The following is a 16,339-nucleotide window of genomic DNA, read 5'->3' as shown; positions in this document are numbered from 1 at the left end:
AAATGAAGAATTACCTGCAGGGATCTGACAAGAGCATCTTGAAGAGCAGAGATCCAGATATGCACATTCAACCCTGCTACATCATGCAACACAGGATGCGCTTCTCTGCCAACTCTTCACCGCATAGTTAACTATTCCCTTATCGACTCCTCACTGTTCACCAACCATGATGTCGGTGCTGATACCACTGACGTTTTTGATAATACTTTAGAGCACAGCCACTATTATCTTTTAAAGGGTAGTAATTCCATTTTAATTTCCTGAAAATTCTAACTATGACTACAGTGAGTGTATTTGTTATAACACTGAATCACCTTTTTAAAATTGAAATTACCATGTTAAAATAACATCCAAGCTGTCCTAAATCTGGAAATGTAGGAAAATAATTTTCTGTTTCTCTTTCCTGATAAGACCTACTTACTTTTTCTAAATTATAAATGCCAATTGACTCAGACCATGGGCTGTTAACCTTTGGAAAGTAAAAGAGGAAAATGAGGTAATTTCTTATGAGTAAGTTAAACTTATATTCTTTATAATAACAGATTTTTTATTAATTGTAATAAATACTGTAGTCTATGACTCTTTGCACATTTTTTTAATTTACCTCATCTTCATATGATAAAAGAGAATTTTCTCAAGTTAATACTCATGATCAAAATCCATGATTTTCATCAAAAGTCAAGAGTATAGAATCTCCTGAGGATCTTTTCTGAATTACAAATGGCTCACTGTTTTAAAAAAGGGATTTCCTTAAATTATGTCCTCACATTATCAAACATCTATGCAGACATTGAGAAATGCTGAGGAAATAAGACCGAAAACTTAGTGAACCAAGTAAAGTTGACTGGGAAGCGTCAAAGATACATGCATTTTCCACTTGAGCCAAGGATTCATCATTGCTCTATTTTTCTTTCATAAATTGGCCCTGATTACTTCTGAGGGTAAAATCAGAAAGATTCTGTAGTTTTGGGATACCCTATACCCAGGGCTAAAAGCTGACAGCAGAAATATTTTATAGGAATAGTTCTCATCTCAAAGGCCAATTTTTGTAAACTGTGTACCTTCCCCCTGCTTTTAAAAAAAATCTTCCTAATTCTTTATTTCCTTTTAGTGAGGGTGACTGCATCCTTGACATAGAAGGAGCAAGCATTTTTGTCTTCATGGGCAAGAAAGAAAAAGTAAGTTTAAGAGACTCAAGGAGAGAAAAAGCATCCATGGAACAGAGTAGTGTCAGCCAGAAAAGACAAGGAACTCAGGTTAAATGCTCCAATCTTGCACCAAAACAGAAGGAACACACTGAACCACTCTGGGCCAAGGAAGGACCTTCAGGCTTGGCAGTGAAAGATCCATATGGGACTTCCCTGGCAGTCCAGTGGTTAAGACTCTGCACTTCCACTGCAGGGGGCATGGGTTCGAACCCTGGTCGGGGAAATAAGATCCCGCATGCCTCGCTGTGTGGCCAAAAAAAGTAAAAAATAAATGAAAAATTTATTTTTAAAAAAAGACCCATATGTAGTTCCCCTACATTCAGAGAGTAGACTGAATTTTCCAGCTTATAACCAAAGGTTCAGAGCTAAATAAACCTTTGTTGTACTGCTCTTTCCTTATATTCCAGCAAATTTAGACAGAAATAGCATCCTAGACTCTAACTTTCTCACTAACCTCCACTGAGAAAATCTTAATTTTGGTTTTACAATCGTCCTTATTTGTATCCCTTTGGCTCTCAACACTGAGTGTTTGTTTATTCCTACCAAGAGTCTGACAGGAACGGATGAACATCTGAATTTCTATACTTTTGCAAGCTGGCTCTGCACATAGACACTGAACAAGTGCTTTTGAAGATAATGTTATTGGAAGACTAAAATAAAAAAGTAGTAGGATACCAGGATGTATTAACAGGGGTGCAACTTGCCAGGAGTCAGGAAGCAACCTTCCTCTTCTTGGCAATGGCCTGACCCTAATAGAATACTGTGTTCAGTGTTTGTCTTTGCAGTTTAAAATGAATATGAAGAAATTTGAGAGGGGCTAAAGGAGAGCAAAAAAAGTAAAATACACTGAGGAAAAAAAAATGAAAAGCAGTTATTTGGAAAAAAGAGTAAAGATACCAAGGTTGTTTAAACTGGAAAAGAAAAGCCTGGGGGAGATTTCATGGGAAGTGTCATAGTAAGTAAAAGAATCAACCAAATTATTCTGCATCTTGATCAAGGAAATAATGAGAGGAAATGTGCTAAAATTAGAGTGAGGGCAAGAGAGCTTGATTAGGCATAAGAAAGAAATTCTTGGCCTTGACATTGGAACTCTGGAGTATACTGTCAAAAAAGTTGTGAAATTTCTTGGAAACATCAATAACAATCTGTACTAATTGATAAAAGCATTTTTCTGCCACAAGAAAAACATTTAAATCAGATAACTTCTTGAAGTCCCGATCCTGGGGCATATTTATATGAATTTAGCTACCTAAAAAGCAAGGTCATATCAAAATTCCCAAGCCCAAAACATTTTTTTCATAAACAGTATTTAGGTCTCTGACTCCTCCAGGTTTTATTTGATTAGATTTAAGAAGCCTGAAGCTTGTGCTCAAAGATTTTTTTATTATTTCTATAATGTATCTTTGTCTCTTTTCTTGCATCAGAGTCTCTTTTTAGTAATTATTTAGGGCCCTGAGATTACTGAAAAGAAGATAAGGACATTCTGGTTTATAGCATATGAGACATCCAAGTTGACTTCCTGGTCAAGCCTTCCACAAAAAAGGTACAAAATAAAACCATCTCCCATTTCTATAATTCATGGTCCCTTTCCAGGTAAGTTTCCTTCACCACATTAATAATGGCCTACTTACTCCATGTGGTTTCCCAAGGCCTGAATGAACAAAATGTGGAGGAGAAAAGAGAGAGAGGAAGTTAAGAAAGAAGTATGAATAAGATCAAAGAGCATAAAATAGGAAGAGTAAGAAGTTTGAACTTTATTTTGATGAGGTAGGGGGACACTGAAAGATTTTAGGTAGAAAAGAGATCTAATCCAATGTTTATTTTATTGAAATCATTCTGAAAGTGTAGAGAATGGAACAGAATGAGGTGAGACCAGATGTGAGATATGATGATGGCTTAAACATGGTAGTGGCAATCAAGGTGGAGCATGTCAAGTGGTTCCAGAGATATTTAAGAGGCATAGTGATTAATTAGATGAAATACAGGGTTGGTGAATGAGAGAAAAATCAAGGACAATTCTCAGGTATCTGATATAAAGAAAGATTGGGAGGACAGAGGTGCTTCTTTTCCAATTTAGTCACTCTAAGCCTGAAAGCTCCAAGGATACATATAAGAAGATTCCCTGGCAGTTATGTGAACTCCTCAAAATCTTTTTCTTCCTGGATCAAAGGCACTGGCATTCAGTTGAACAAATAGTTGGATTGCCTTTAACATATTTCTGAGGCTTTGCTGAGATATCCTTGTTTAATCCTCAAAACTTACTTGACAAATGTCATACCTGACAAATGTCCCATAAATTATTTGACAAATGAAGTACTAGAAACACCAAACCATGCAAGTCTGGAATCCAAATGCCCTGACTGTTTCATAGCACTTCAGATTTTTGTGAAAATTCTATTCCCCCAAATCAAGTGATTTGTTTTCCCCATTTCCAAGGGCAATTCAAAACTTCAACTACTCTAAATCTTATGTGCAGTAGCAAATCCACTCATTATATAATTTTCAGGTTTATTTGGAAACTCTAAGATAAGCTGCTTTGGTGGTTTCTGCATTAGCACTCCCCTGGCGACTGTGTCAGGGTTGTCATGCAGTTTTAATTGAATCTGCTTAACACTCTCCTGGAGATTAAAGGTAAGTGCTTCCAAGAGGAAAGAAAAGTAATAGAACAGAAGAGCTTAAAGTCAGGCTGTAAGATTTCAAGAGAAAGGAATAGAACAATTGTAATATAGCATTTACATCTATGACAATAATAGCACAAATTCTACTAAATAAACACTTCAGTGTTTCTTTAATTCACGGTTAGTTCTCAGGGAAACTGTCTCAATGATGGACAACGGGAGGTCAAGAGTAGCCATTTATTCATTCAATGAATGTCATCTGCAATCATGAAATGAATCTAGGAATATTATTATTAATCCCATGACTTCAGGCAGTTACCTTTATTTAAGGGAAAGAAAAGAAAGCATAATTATTTTTAAACTGGCCATTTTGATTCATTTGGTCAAGGTGGTAGGCTGAAAATTTCTTAGAAGAGAATTGCTCTTTTGTTGAAAACATCTTAATGACATGTTTATTATGGCAATTTCTGAGTGAATGAAATGGAGACAAAACACCTTTACTCCATAAGTCTTAACTAGAAGTTATTTTTCAAACACATATATAATATTTAACTTGCAACTGAAAAGCCAAGGATGTGACACAATTAGGCTGCACTTCCAGAATATATATGCTTTTACACTTCTCACACAGACAATTTAATCTGGAAAACTTCTTGAGCCAAATGTATTACCCAGCATGACTCTGCAGCTTTCTAGAAATTGCATCCTAAAGACAGCTAAATTACATCTGAGAACTGGGAATCCGTTTCCTTCAAGAAATTATTCACAAAAAGAAACAAAGACTAGATTGTTTTAAGTAGCTTCATGTCTCCAGCACGTTACTGTTGCAACCACCATTAACACTGTACTTGGGGTTTATAAAACTGGTGAAATCAGTTCCCAGTCAGAAGAAGAAAGCTGAAAGTAATCAAATTGTTGCACAATGAGATATTCTAAGTCCATATCCAAATTTAGCATTCCATAGAGTTATATGTACCCCATGAAGCATTTTTTTAAATCACACAATAGTAATCTACCAATCTATGAATGATTTGTCCATATTCACACCCAGTAATACATTCCCAAACTGAGAAATCCTTTCCACAGTCTTTACTGAACACATACTAAGCACCTCCCATGTGAGGGGAGGGGCCCCAGGGTGAAAGCAATAGAGAGTTCAAGTCCATATTCCCAATTTAGCATTAGGTAGATTCCTATGTTATGCCCCTAATTTAGCAGGCAAAGGAGAACTCTAAAAGTTTCCAGTCTGCAATGAAGCAACTGTAACTCAATATTTTTAGGTATAGAGGGTGATTATTATTGGACAAAAATAGAAGTTTCTAAAACAGTCTAAGAATCTCATTTCATATTCAGCTTTGGCCAGTAGAAGTCAATCAATTAACTCTCAATTAGTTCACCTCATACAGAATAAGATTGATAATAAAGGAATCATTAAATCTCTATTTCTAAGAAGTTTGTCTATGTGCCCACCGTTTTCACCCCACTAGTCACTGTCAGATGGATGTCAGCAAGGAAAATGAAACATATTTCTCAGCAAAAATGCAGCTGGGGGCAAGGAGGGGAGCTACCAAAAGTCTATATAATGGTTATATAAACACTTATCTCTAAACTTCTGCTCCTTCTAACCTTGGAAAGGTGGAGCATCGTTATATCTCAAAAGGAAACCACAGGAACAACATGACCCTTAAGAGCATGCTATTCTGCATTAACATGCATTCAAGATTAATTTCCACACCAGGACAAATAAACATTCATCATTAAAGAGAAAATTCCACAGTTATCACATCAGGGACTTATGGTCCCAATTGGACGATTCAATTATTGGCCTAAGGAAGGGTCCTTTTAAAAGAGCCACTTTGAAAAGTCTGTGAAAATTGATTTTAACTAACTGCTTCTCAATGTCTCTACCTCATGTCAAATAGTGTCAGGTCCTTAAACATAAACATGGCTACAGCTTAAAAGAAAAAAAGGTAATTTTTCATAAGCTCATTTTTCATTTCATTCTGCATCCTCCTCATAGTAAACAGGAAGAAATAAAAATGTGTCCTCTACAGACATACCTTCTTTACACTTCACTTTACTACTCTTTGCAGATATTGCATTTTTTACAAATTGAAGGTTTGTGGCAACCCTACTTCAAGCAAGTCTATTGGTGCCATTTTTCCAACATTATTTGCCCACTTTGTGTCTCTGAATCACATTTTGGTAACTCTTGCAATATTTCAAACCCTCCACCAGCAAAATATTAAGACTCACTGAAGACTCAGATGATGGTTAGCATTTTTTAGCAATAAAGTATTTTTTAATTAAGACGTGCACTTTTTAGACATAATGCTATTGCACACTTATTAGACTATAGTATATTGTAAGCATAACTTTCATATACACTGATAAACCAAAAAAATTGTGTGACTTGCTTTATCACAATATTCGCTTTACTGTGGTAGTCTGGAACCGAACCCATAATATCTCCAAGGTACACCTGTACTTATCTGGTCACTGCCCAACTTCCCAGATATTCATAAGCAGCATCTGCAGTAGAGAAGTATGATGCTCTGGCTGCTGTTAGAGTTCACTATCATTGTTGTATATGTGCTCAGGTCAAGCTGAAGACATTTCACAGCACAATCTTCAAGACCAACAACTTTTAAAGATACCTATAAAGTCAATTGTTCCTTTCCAATTCCACCTTACTAGTAGGGGTCTTTGTTTTACTCAATCTGACTTCTGCTGAGAGCACTAAGCAGTGGGCAACCCAAGTTGCAGTTGTTCCCTTTCTTCTGTGCCATTTGAATCATCTGTCCTTCACTCTCCACCTTTCTAGGAACAACATACAGCAGAGATTCATATGGTAGACCAAGTCAGGTTCACAGTGAAAGAACTTCATCAAAAGGTTGCTCTCAGCAGAGGAAGGAAATGTTCTTCTTTTTTATTGCCCATCAAACCTATCATGGTACACTTCCCATCAGCATTTCTGTTCCTGGTTTTGCTTTCAGCAAAGCCTATCCTGATAAAACTCGTGTCCATTTCTAGCCTGGATATGAAGGAACTGGATACACATCATAATATTAGATCAATTCTTCTTCAAACTAGAAGTACTTCCTTTTTTTTTTATATTTGCCAAATGCAAAGAAAAGCACTGCCCCTTTTTAGTTGAAATAAAAGAGTCTCAGAACACTTCCTGTATTAGAAACATAACACATAGCAACAGAAATGGGTCCCAATTTATGGTGGCCCCAGACAGCCTACCATTTCTTACAAATTATGGCACAGTCATCAATAAGTCTGACATCCAGATTTCATAATGCAACCAAGAAAATGCAGATCAGAAGATAAGGCTCCAGTGGTGAGGTTATGTTAACATAGACTTCTATTGTCAGTGATCCCCCAAAACCAAAACAGTGTCTTTGTTTAAGCCTAATGTATAGTTTCAGCAGAACTGGGATCCTAACACCAAACCACCCTTGAATACTTGCTCATTTATCATACTAAGCATCTCATGCAATTATTCTTCCAGTTGGAAACTTGGGCAGAGAAATGAGATGTCTATTACTGGCTTAATGCTAGGTAACAAAAAATACAGGTCAGCTGTAACGTTTTTGCAACTTTAGTTGAGATGACAAAGAGTCAGTCTAGGTTCTATAACTGATACAACAGACTGGGTGGCTTATACACAACAGAAATTTATTTCTCACTGTTCTGGAAACTGGCAAGTCCAGGATCAAGGTGCCAGCAGATTCAGTGTCTTGTGAGATCCCCCTTTGTAGTGCATAGACAGCTGTCTTCTTGCTTTATCCTCACACGGGTGACGAGGTGAGGGAGCTTTCTGGGGTCTCTTTGAGAAAGACACTAATCTCATTCATAAGGGCTCCCCCCTCGTGACCTAATCAGATCCCAAAGACCCCACCTCCAAAATACCATTGGGGATTAGGTTTCAACCTATAAAATTTTTGGTGGGAAAGGGGAGTTAACAAATATTCAGGCTATAACAATATTTATATATTTTTTTAATTACACAGGTAAATCACAACTGTATATTAAAACATTTAAATACTTCAGATAAGATAAAACTCCCCTTCCAGGAACGCTCTCCATTCATTCCCTAGGGATAAACCCTATTCTTGTAGCTCCCACACTCACCCTCTTCTAACCCTGCCACCTCAGTGTTATGAAGAAGCCCAGACCAACTTACCAGAAGATGAGAGATCATGTGGAGGAGAGCTGAGGAGTCTCAGGCAATATCCAGCACCCATTGCCATACATCTAAGTGAAGACAACCTGGACCCTCCAGCCACAGTGGAGTCTTCAAGATAACTGCAGATTAAATGATCCCAGCATAAGGACCTCACAGATTTCCAACCTACAGATAATGAGAAATAATAAACTATTGCTTTAAGCCTGGTTTGTTACACAGCAACAGATAACTGAAAACTAACCTTTGCCCATTTTTCTATTAGGCTAGTTCTTTCTCATTATTAGAATGCTGTTTTAAGTCTTTATTCTAAAATATACTCCTTTTTAGATTTCACAAATATTTTCTTCTAGTCTATCAGTTGTATTAATCAGTGTTCATCAAGAAAAACAGAACCAGTAGGAAATATCTGTTACAGAGTTATTGCAGGGAATTGGTTTATGCAACTGTAGAGGTTGCCTTGGTAAATAAGTTCAAAATCCATAGGGCAGGCCTGCTCAAATGAACTGAAGCTGCAGTCTATGAGGCAGAATTTCTTCTTCTTCAAGAAAACCTCAATTCTTATCTTAAGGGCTTCCAAAAGATTAAACCAAGCCCACCTACATAATCTAAAATAATCTCCTTTACTTAAAGTCAACTAATTATGGACTTTAACAGCATCTTCAAAATACCTTCTCAGCAACACCTAGGTTAGTGTTTGAATAAATAATGGAGACTGTAGCTTACCGAAGCAGACATAAAAAAATTGACCATCACACTTGTCTTTAAATTTACATGGTGCCTTTAATCAAAATTAAGTTTTTTATTTTGATGTAATCAAATGTATCAATCTTCTCCTTTATGTTTTTGGCACCATGTTTAAAAACAACTGCTTGAGAGAAAGAAGAACAAAAAAAACCCAAAGCTAGCAGAAGGAAAGAAATCATAAAGATCAGATCAGAAATCAATGAAAAAGAAATGAAGGAAATGATAGCAAAGATCAATAAAACTAAAAGCTGGTGTTTTGAGAAGATAAACAAAATTGATAAACAATTAGCCAGACTCATCAAGAAAAAAGGGGAGAAGACTCAAATCAATAGAATTAGAAATGAAAAAGAAGAAGTAACAACTGACACTGCAGAAATACAAAAGATCATGAGAGATTACTACAAGAAGCTATATGCCAATAAAATGGACAAATTCTTAGAAATGCACAACCTGCCAAGACTGAATCAGGAAGAAATAGAAAATATGAACAGACCAATCACAAGCACTGAAATTGAAACTGTGATTAAAAATCTTCCAACGAAGAAAAGCCCAGGACCAGATGGCTTCACAGGCGAATTCTATCAAACATTTAGAGAAGAGATAACAGCTATCCTTCTCAAACTCTTCCAAAATATAGCAGAGGGAGGAACGCTCCCAAACACATTCTACAAGGCCACCATCACCCTGATACCAAAACCAGACAAGGATGTCACAAAGAAAGAAAACTACAGGCCAATATCACTGATGAACATAGATGCAAAAATTTTCAACAAAATACTAGCAAACAGAATCCAACAGCACATTAAAAGGATCATACACAATGATCAAGTGGGGTTTATCCCAGGAATGCAAGGATTCTTCAATATGTGCAAATCAATCAACGTGATACACCATACTAACAAATTGAAGGAGAAAAACCATATGGTCACCTCAATAGATGCAGAGAAAGCTTTCGACAAAATTCAACAACGATTTATGATAAAAACCCTGCAAAAAGTAGGCATAGAGGGAACTTTCCTCAACATAATAAAGGCCACATATGATAAACCCATAGCCAACATCGCCCTCAATGGTGAAAAACTGAAAGCATTTCCACTAAGATCAGGAACAAGACAAGGTTGCCCACTCTCACCACTCTTATTCAACATAGTTTTGGAAGTTTTAGCTACAGCAATCAGAGAAGAAAAGGAAATAAAAGGAATCCAAATCAGAAAAGAAGAAGTAAAGCTGTCACTGTTTGCAGATGACATGATACTATACATAGAGAATCCTAAAGATGCTACCAGAAAACTACTAGAGCTAATCAATGAATTTGGTAAAGTAGCAGGATACAAAATTAATGCACAGAAATCTCTGGCATTCCTATACACTAATGATGAAAAATCTGAAAGTGAAATCAAGAAAACACTCCCATTTACCATTGCAACAAAAAGAATAAAATATCTAGGAATAAACCTACCTAAGGAGGCAAAAGACCTGTATGCAGAAAACTATAAGACACTGATGAAAGAAATTAAAGATGATACAAATAGATGGAGAGATATACCATGTTCTTGGATTGGAAGAATCAACGTTGTGAAAATGACTCTACTACCCAAAGCAATCTACAGATTCAGTGCAATCCCTATCAAACTACCACTGGCATTTTTCACAGAACTAGAACAAAAAATCTCACAATTTGTATGGAAACACAAAAGACCCCAAATAGCCAAAGCAATCTTGAGAATGAAAAACGGAGCTGGAGGAATCAGGCTCCCTGACTTCAGACTATACTACAAAGCTACAGTAATCAAGACAGTATGGTACTGGCACAAAATATATATAGAGAGAGATCAGTGGAACAGGATAGAAAGCCCAGAGATAAACCCACACACATATGGTCACCTTATTTTTGATAAAGGAGGCAGGAATGTACAGTGGAAAAATGACAGCCTCTTCAATAAGTGATGCTGGGAAAACTGGACAGGTACATGTCAAAGTATGAGATTAGAACACTCCCTAACACCATACACAAAAATAGGCTCAAAATGGATTAAAGACCTAAATGTAAGGCCAGAAACTATCAAACTCTTAGAGGAGAACATAGGCAGAACACTCTATGACATAAATCACAGCAAGATCCTTTTTGACCCCCCTCCTAGAGAAATGGAAATAAAAACAAAAATAAACAAATGGAACCTAATGAAACTTCAAAGCTTTTGCACAGCAACGGAAACCATAAACAAGACCAAAAGACAACCCTCAGAATGGGAGAAAATATCTGCAAATGAAGCAACTGACAAAGGATTAATATCCAAAATTTACAAGCAACTCATGCAGCTCAGTATCAAAAAAAACAAACAACCCAATCCAAAAATGGGCAGAAGACCTAAATAGACATTTCTCCAAATAAGATATACAGGTTGCCAACAAACAGATGAAATGATGCTCAACATCATTAATCATTAGAGAAATGCAAATCAAAACTACAATGAGATATCATCTCACACTGGTCAGAATGGTCATCATCAAAAAATCTAGACAGAATAAATGCTGGAGAGGGTGTGGAGAAAAGGGGACACTCTTGCACTGCTGGTGGGAATGTGAATTGGTACAGCCACTATGGAGAACAGTATGGAGGTTCCTTAAAAAACTACAAATAGAACTACCATATGACCCAGCAATCCCACTACTGGACATGTGCCCTGAGAAAACCAAAATTCAAAAAGAGTCATGTACCAAAATGTTCATTGCAGCTCTATGTACAATAGCCTGGAGATGGAAACAACCTAAGTGCCCATCATCAGATGAATGGATAAAGATGTGGCACATATATACAATGGAATATTACTCAGCCATAAAAAGAAATGAAATTGAGCTACTTGTAATGAGGTGGATAGACCTAGAGTCTGTCATACAGAGTGAAGTAAGTCAGAAAGAGAAAGACAAATACCGTATGCAAACACATATATACGGAATTTAAGAAAAAAAAATGTCAGGAAGAACCCAGGGGTAAGACAGGAATAAAGACACAGACCTACTGGAGAATGGACTTGAGGATATGGGGAGGGGGAAGGGTGAGCTGTGACAGGGCGAGAGAGAGTCATGGACATATATACACTAACAAACGTAAGGTAGATAGCTAGTGGGAAGCAGCTGCATGGCACAGGGATATCGGCTCGGTGCTTCGTGACCGCCTGGAGGGGTGGGATAGGGAGGGTGGGAGGGAAGGAGGGAGACGCAAGAGGGAAGAGATATAGGAACATATGTATATGTGGAACTGATTCACTTTGTTATAAAGCAGAAACTAACACACCATTGTAAAGCAATTATACCCCAATAAAGATGTTAAAAAAAAAAAAAAGATACATGCTACAAGTATACATTGTATAGGACTGAGACTGTAGCCAATATTTTATAATTACTCTAAGTGGTGTATAACCTTTAAAAATTGTGAATCACTATATCATACACCTTTTATATAATATTGTACATCAACTATATTTCAATTAAAAAACATTCAAATGGATAAAGAAGATGTGATGCACACATACGCACACACACAATGGAATACTACTCAGCCCTAAAAAAGAATGGAATCTTTCCATCTGCAACAACATGGATATAGCTGGAGGGTATTGTGCTTAGTGAAATAATTCAGACAGAGAAAGGCAAATACTATATGATTCCTTTTATATGTGGAATCTATAAAACAAAACAAATGAACAAATAAAATAAAATAGAAACTGACTCACAGCTGCACAGAGAACAAACTGGCGATTGCCAGAGTGGAGGGGGTAGGAGAATGGACGAAATAAGTAAAGAGGATTAAGACTTACAAACTTCCAGTCATATAATAAATGCATGGGGATGCAATATAAAGCATAGGGAACATAGCCAACAATATTGTAATAACTTTGTATGGTGACAGATGGTTTCTAGACTTATCATGAAGATCATTTCATAATGTATATAAATGTTGAACCACTATGTTGTACCCCTGAAACCAATATTGTATGCCAATTATACGTCAATAAAAAAATAATAAAAAAATTAAAAACCATTTCTTTCACCCATGTTTATAAACAAATTCTATTATATTTTATGTTCTTTGTGAGTTTGTGTGCTTGTTTTTGCTCTTAGAATTACTATTAGATACACTATCTACCTGAATTTTTTAATGACCATGTATAGTAGGAAAACAAACCTTTCCCCTAAAATGGATAGTCAAATGTCCTTACACAATTTTTTGTAAAGTTAACTTTTGATCCATTCATTTGAAATGCCATGTTGCTTTTAAGTAAAGGTTTCACAGGAACATTATCTTTCTGTTTTTTACCTTTTATTAAGGTACTTGGCCAATAGTTCCTTCACATTGTAAACCAAAGCCAATTCATTGATTAGAATGACAGTATAGTTGTACCATCCTGAGTATTTAGAGGAGTTGATGCCCTGCTCCTTAATCTGTGTATGCATGTGTGTTAAACATTAGAAACGAGCTTTTTGGATTCTATAGATTGTACTACTGCTATTGCTATGTGACACTATTCCAGGCATTAAAATAGGCCCTGAGAAGGAAACCTGAGGCAAGTTAAACTACCAGTTGCTCTTTGTAAAATCTGAAATTAGGTCTGAGAATACATCAGAGTCTGCCTTGTCTTTAGAACTAAAAGGAAATGAAGTCATGAAAGTTATATCATGGCTATATTTTACCAAGTTGACTGAGTATAAGAAAAATAAAACTAAAGACTGAGAAGAATAAAGCAGGGTACACAAAGATTCAGAGATAAGAGATAGCAAGCAACACATGTTGGCTCTCTATTTCCTTATTCTAGACCCTACCAAGACCCATCTTTGTTCTGGGCCTGGAATCCCATGAAAAATCTCTTAAGTCCTTATTGATAGTTTCCTTTTGTGTAAGTGGCATAGATGCCCTTATCTTATCCAAATGGAAGCTTGTTGGTTTATTAAAAAGGCACACAAATGAGAAACTTAACTAGATACAATACAGCGAGTCTTGTAATCTGACAGTATGCTTTACAGCAGGAACGAAGAGTATCTATTAATACAATGAGTTACTTAATCAGAGATTATTTAAGAGTGCTTCTATTCTGCTCACAACAGATAATCCAATTTCCCTTGGTAACAACGACATTCTGTGTATTATTTTTTAATTTTTTGTGTATATAAGACACATCCAGAAAAGTGTATAAAACATAAATGTAACAGCTTTACAAAGAGAGGTTACACTTGTAACCTCCAACCAGGTCAAAAAATAAAACATTAGCAGAACCCCAGAAGCCTCCATAATGTTTCCTCCCAATTACTATAACCCTCTGCTCCTCAAAATCAACCACTATACTCTCTTCTAGCATTGTAAGTGTGCCTGCTGACAAACTTTATGTAAATGGAATCTTAAACTATTATTTTGTCTTATTTATTTTCCCTAATACTATGTTTGCGAGATTAATCCACTGTAATTTGTCATAGTAGGTCATTAATTTTCTCCGCTGTATCATATTTGTTTACATGAATATAACTGAATTTACATGCCCATTCATTGCCTCATGGAAATGAGGCTGTTTCTAGATTTTTGGCTGTTATGAATAATACTGAGATATATATTTCTGTAACATCTTTCAGTGAAGATAGTTTTGAGTTGCAGTTGGATTTTTACCCAGGAGTGAAATCCCTGGGTCATTCACTGGGTTTGCTCAGTTTTGGTAGATAATGCCAAGCTGCAGGACTACCTACATAACTTTCTAGGCCCAGTGATATGTGAAAATTCACAGCCCCTTGTTCAAAAATTATTAAGAATTTCAAGACAGAAACAACAGAACACTAAAACAAGTGCAGGGCCCTTCTAAACCCTCTGTGACCACACAGGTCACTCACCCATGAAGCTGATCCTGCCAGACTTTTTCCTAAAGTGATTGTACCAATTTTACACTCCAAAATTTTTCATATCATTTGGATTCATGGAACTGTGAGCCTTGTAATGGGGCTGAACATTTTATGATTGTAAGAGTAGCCCCAGAATTCTATCTCAGGAAAAAACATTTGGGAAAACTTGTTTAATAAAGCTCACAGGGAAAAGGGAGACATTCTGAAGGAAAAACCAAGGCAACCAAAATGAATACTGGATTTTATTCATGGGACAAAATGAGGAATGTATTTCCCTCTGAACTGAGTAGGAGAGGCGAGAGGTAAAAGGCAGAGAAAGGAAAGAAGAAAGAGAAAGGTATGAATTTGGGTGGTGAAAAATGCCCATTGTCAGAACTTTACTAATAAGAGTTTGTAATGTTCAATTTTCATTTGTTTGCATTTCTAAATTGTAAGCATTTCTCCCTATTTCCCACCAATAAACTTTCCTAATTGTGTGAGAATAGTTTCTTTATAAACATTGATAAGGAGCAATGTGCCACGTTTAAACAAGGCCTCTGTGGAAACAAAATTAGACACCATAGTAATAAAAATCCAGCAGAAGCAGTAAACTGGAATCAGAGATGCCCACATGTCCATAGGCCCTTGGGAATTTTTGAAACTGCTTAGACCTTCACAAAGCATAAAATGTAGTTTTCAGCTGATTTTATTTAAAAGAGGGGCCCACAAGCACTATATATAAGAAGTAGTTATTTCCATATCAATTGATAGCTATCATGAACACTGCACTACTTCACCTCTAAATAAATGTAATCTGATAGGAATACAGAACTTTGCTTTCTTGTCAAAATAGAACAGCAATCATCTTTAATACTCAAGGGTTCCAGTATACCAGTAGACACTGGAATAGCCTGTAGAAGTGACAGCATTTCTGCACAAAAATGGCAAAACCGAGTGGAGAGAATATGGTGACTAGTGCGATGAGATGGTGTCAATGGTAAGTATCATTTTCATCAGTGGGGACTGAAGCAGGATGGGGGGGGGGTTCATTCCATGTAGTGATTAACCATATTTCATGAAAAGCAATTCGGTAATAGGTGTGTGTGGATTGGGGCTGTGGATGCAGGAAACTAGGGAGAGAGAAGGGATGTTTCCAGAGAGGTAGGATCCTCAAAAGCAAGTTAGAGCAAAGGCCACTAGAACACAAGTTATACAATTTCTAGAAGCTTAAGAAGCTTCAAATTACACTTTTTCTGGTGTTGTAGGTTATTTCTGTTTATACTTCCCAGCCAGAGTTTTGACCTCACATCAAGGACATGTGCCTTATTTCATTTACCTTGGTATCCTTGGGCTTTAGCACAGCATCTGGCATATATTAGGCACTTAATAATGCTTGTTAATTATCTGACATATGAATTAAATGAGGTGACAAACTTTCATTTAAAAAACACAGAAAATTTTTCCACCAATGAAAGTTATCTGAAAAGCTTACCAAAATGAAAAGGGGAGAAAAGTTATCCAAAAACCAAAATCATAGTTAATAAAGAACCAAGAGTAAAAAAAGAAATCTAAGTTCCACTGGTTAAAGAGATGAATTTCTAGACAATGTGAAGATTGTCAGAACCACAGGAATATAGAACATATCCATGAGGAGACAATGTATTTTTCTGAAAACACAATGAGAAGGGATTAGACAAAACTCCAAGGATGAC

Source organism: Phocoena sinus, chromosome 4 (genome assembly GCF_008692025.1).
Source record: "Phocoena sinus isolate mPhoSin1 chromosome 4, mPhoSin1.pri, whole genome shotgun sequence".
In the NCBI taxonomy this organism is placed as follows: Eukaryota; Metazoa; Chordata; class Mammalia; order Artiodactyla; family Phocoenidae; genus Phocoena; species Phocoena sinus.
The sequence above is the reverse complement of the archived record's forward strand: the minus strand, read 5'-3'. Positions refer to the sequence as shown.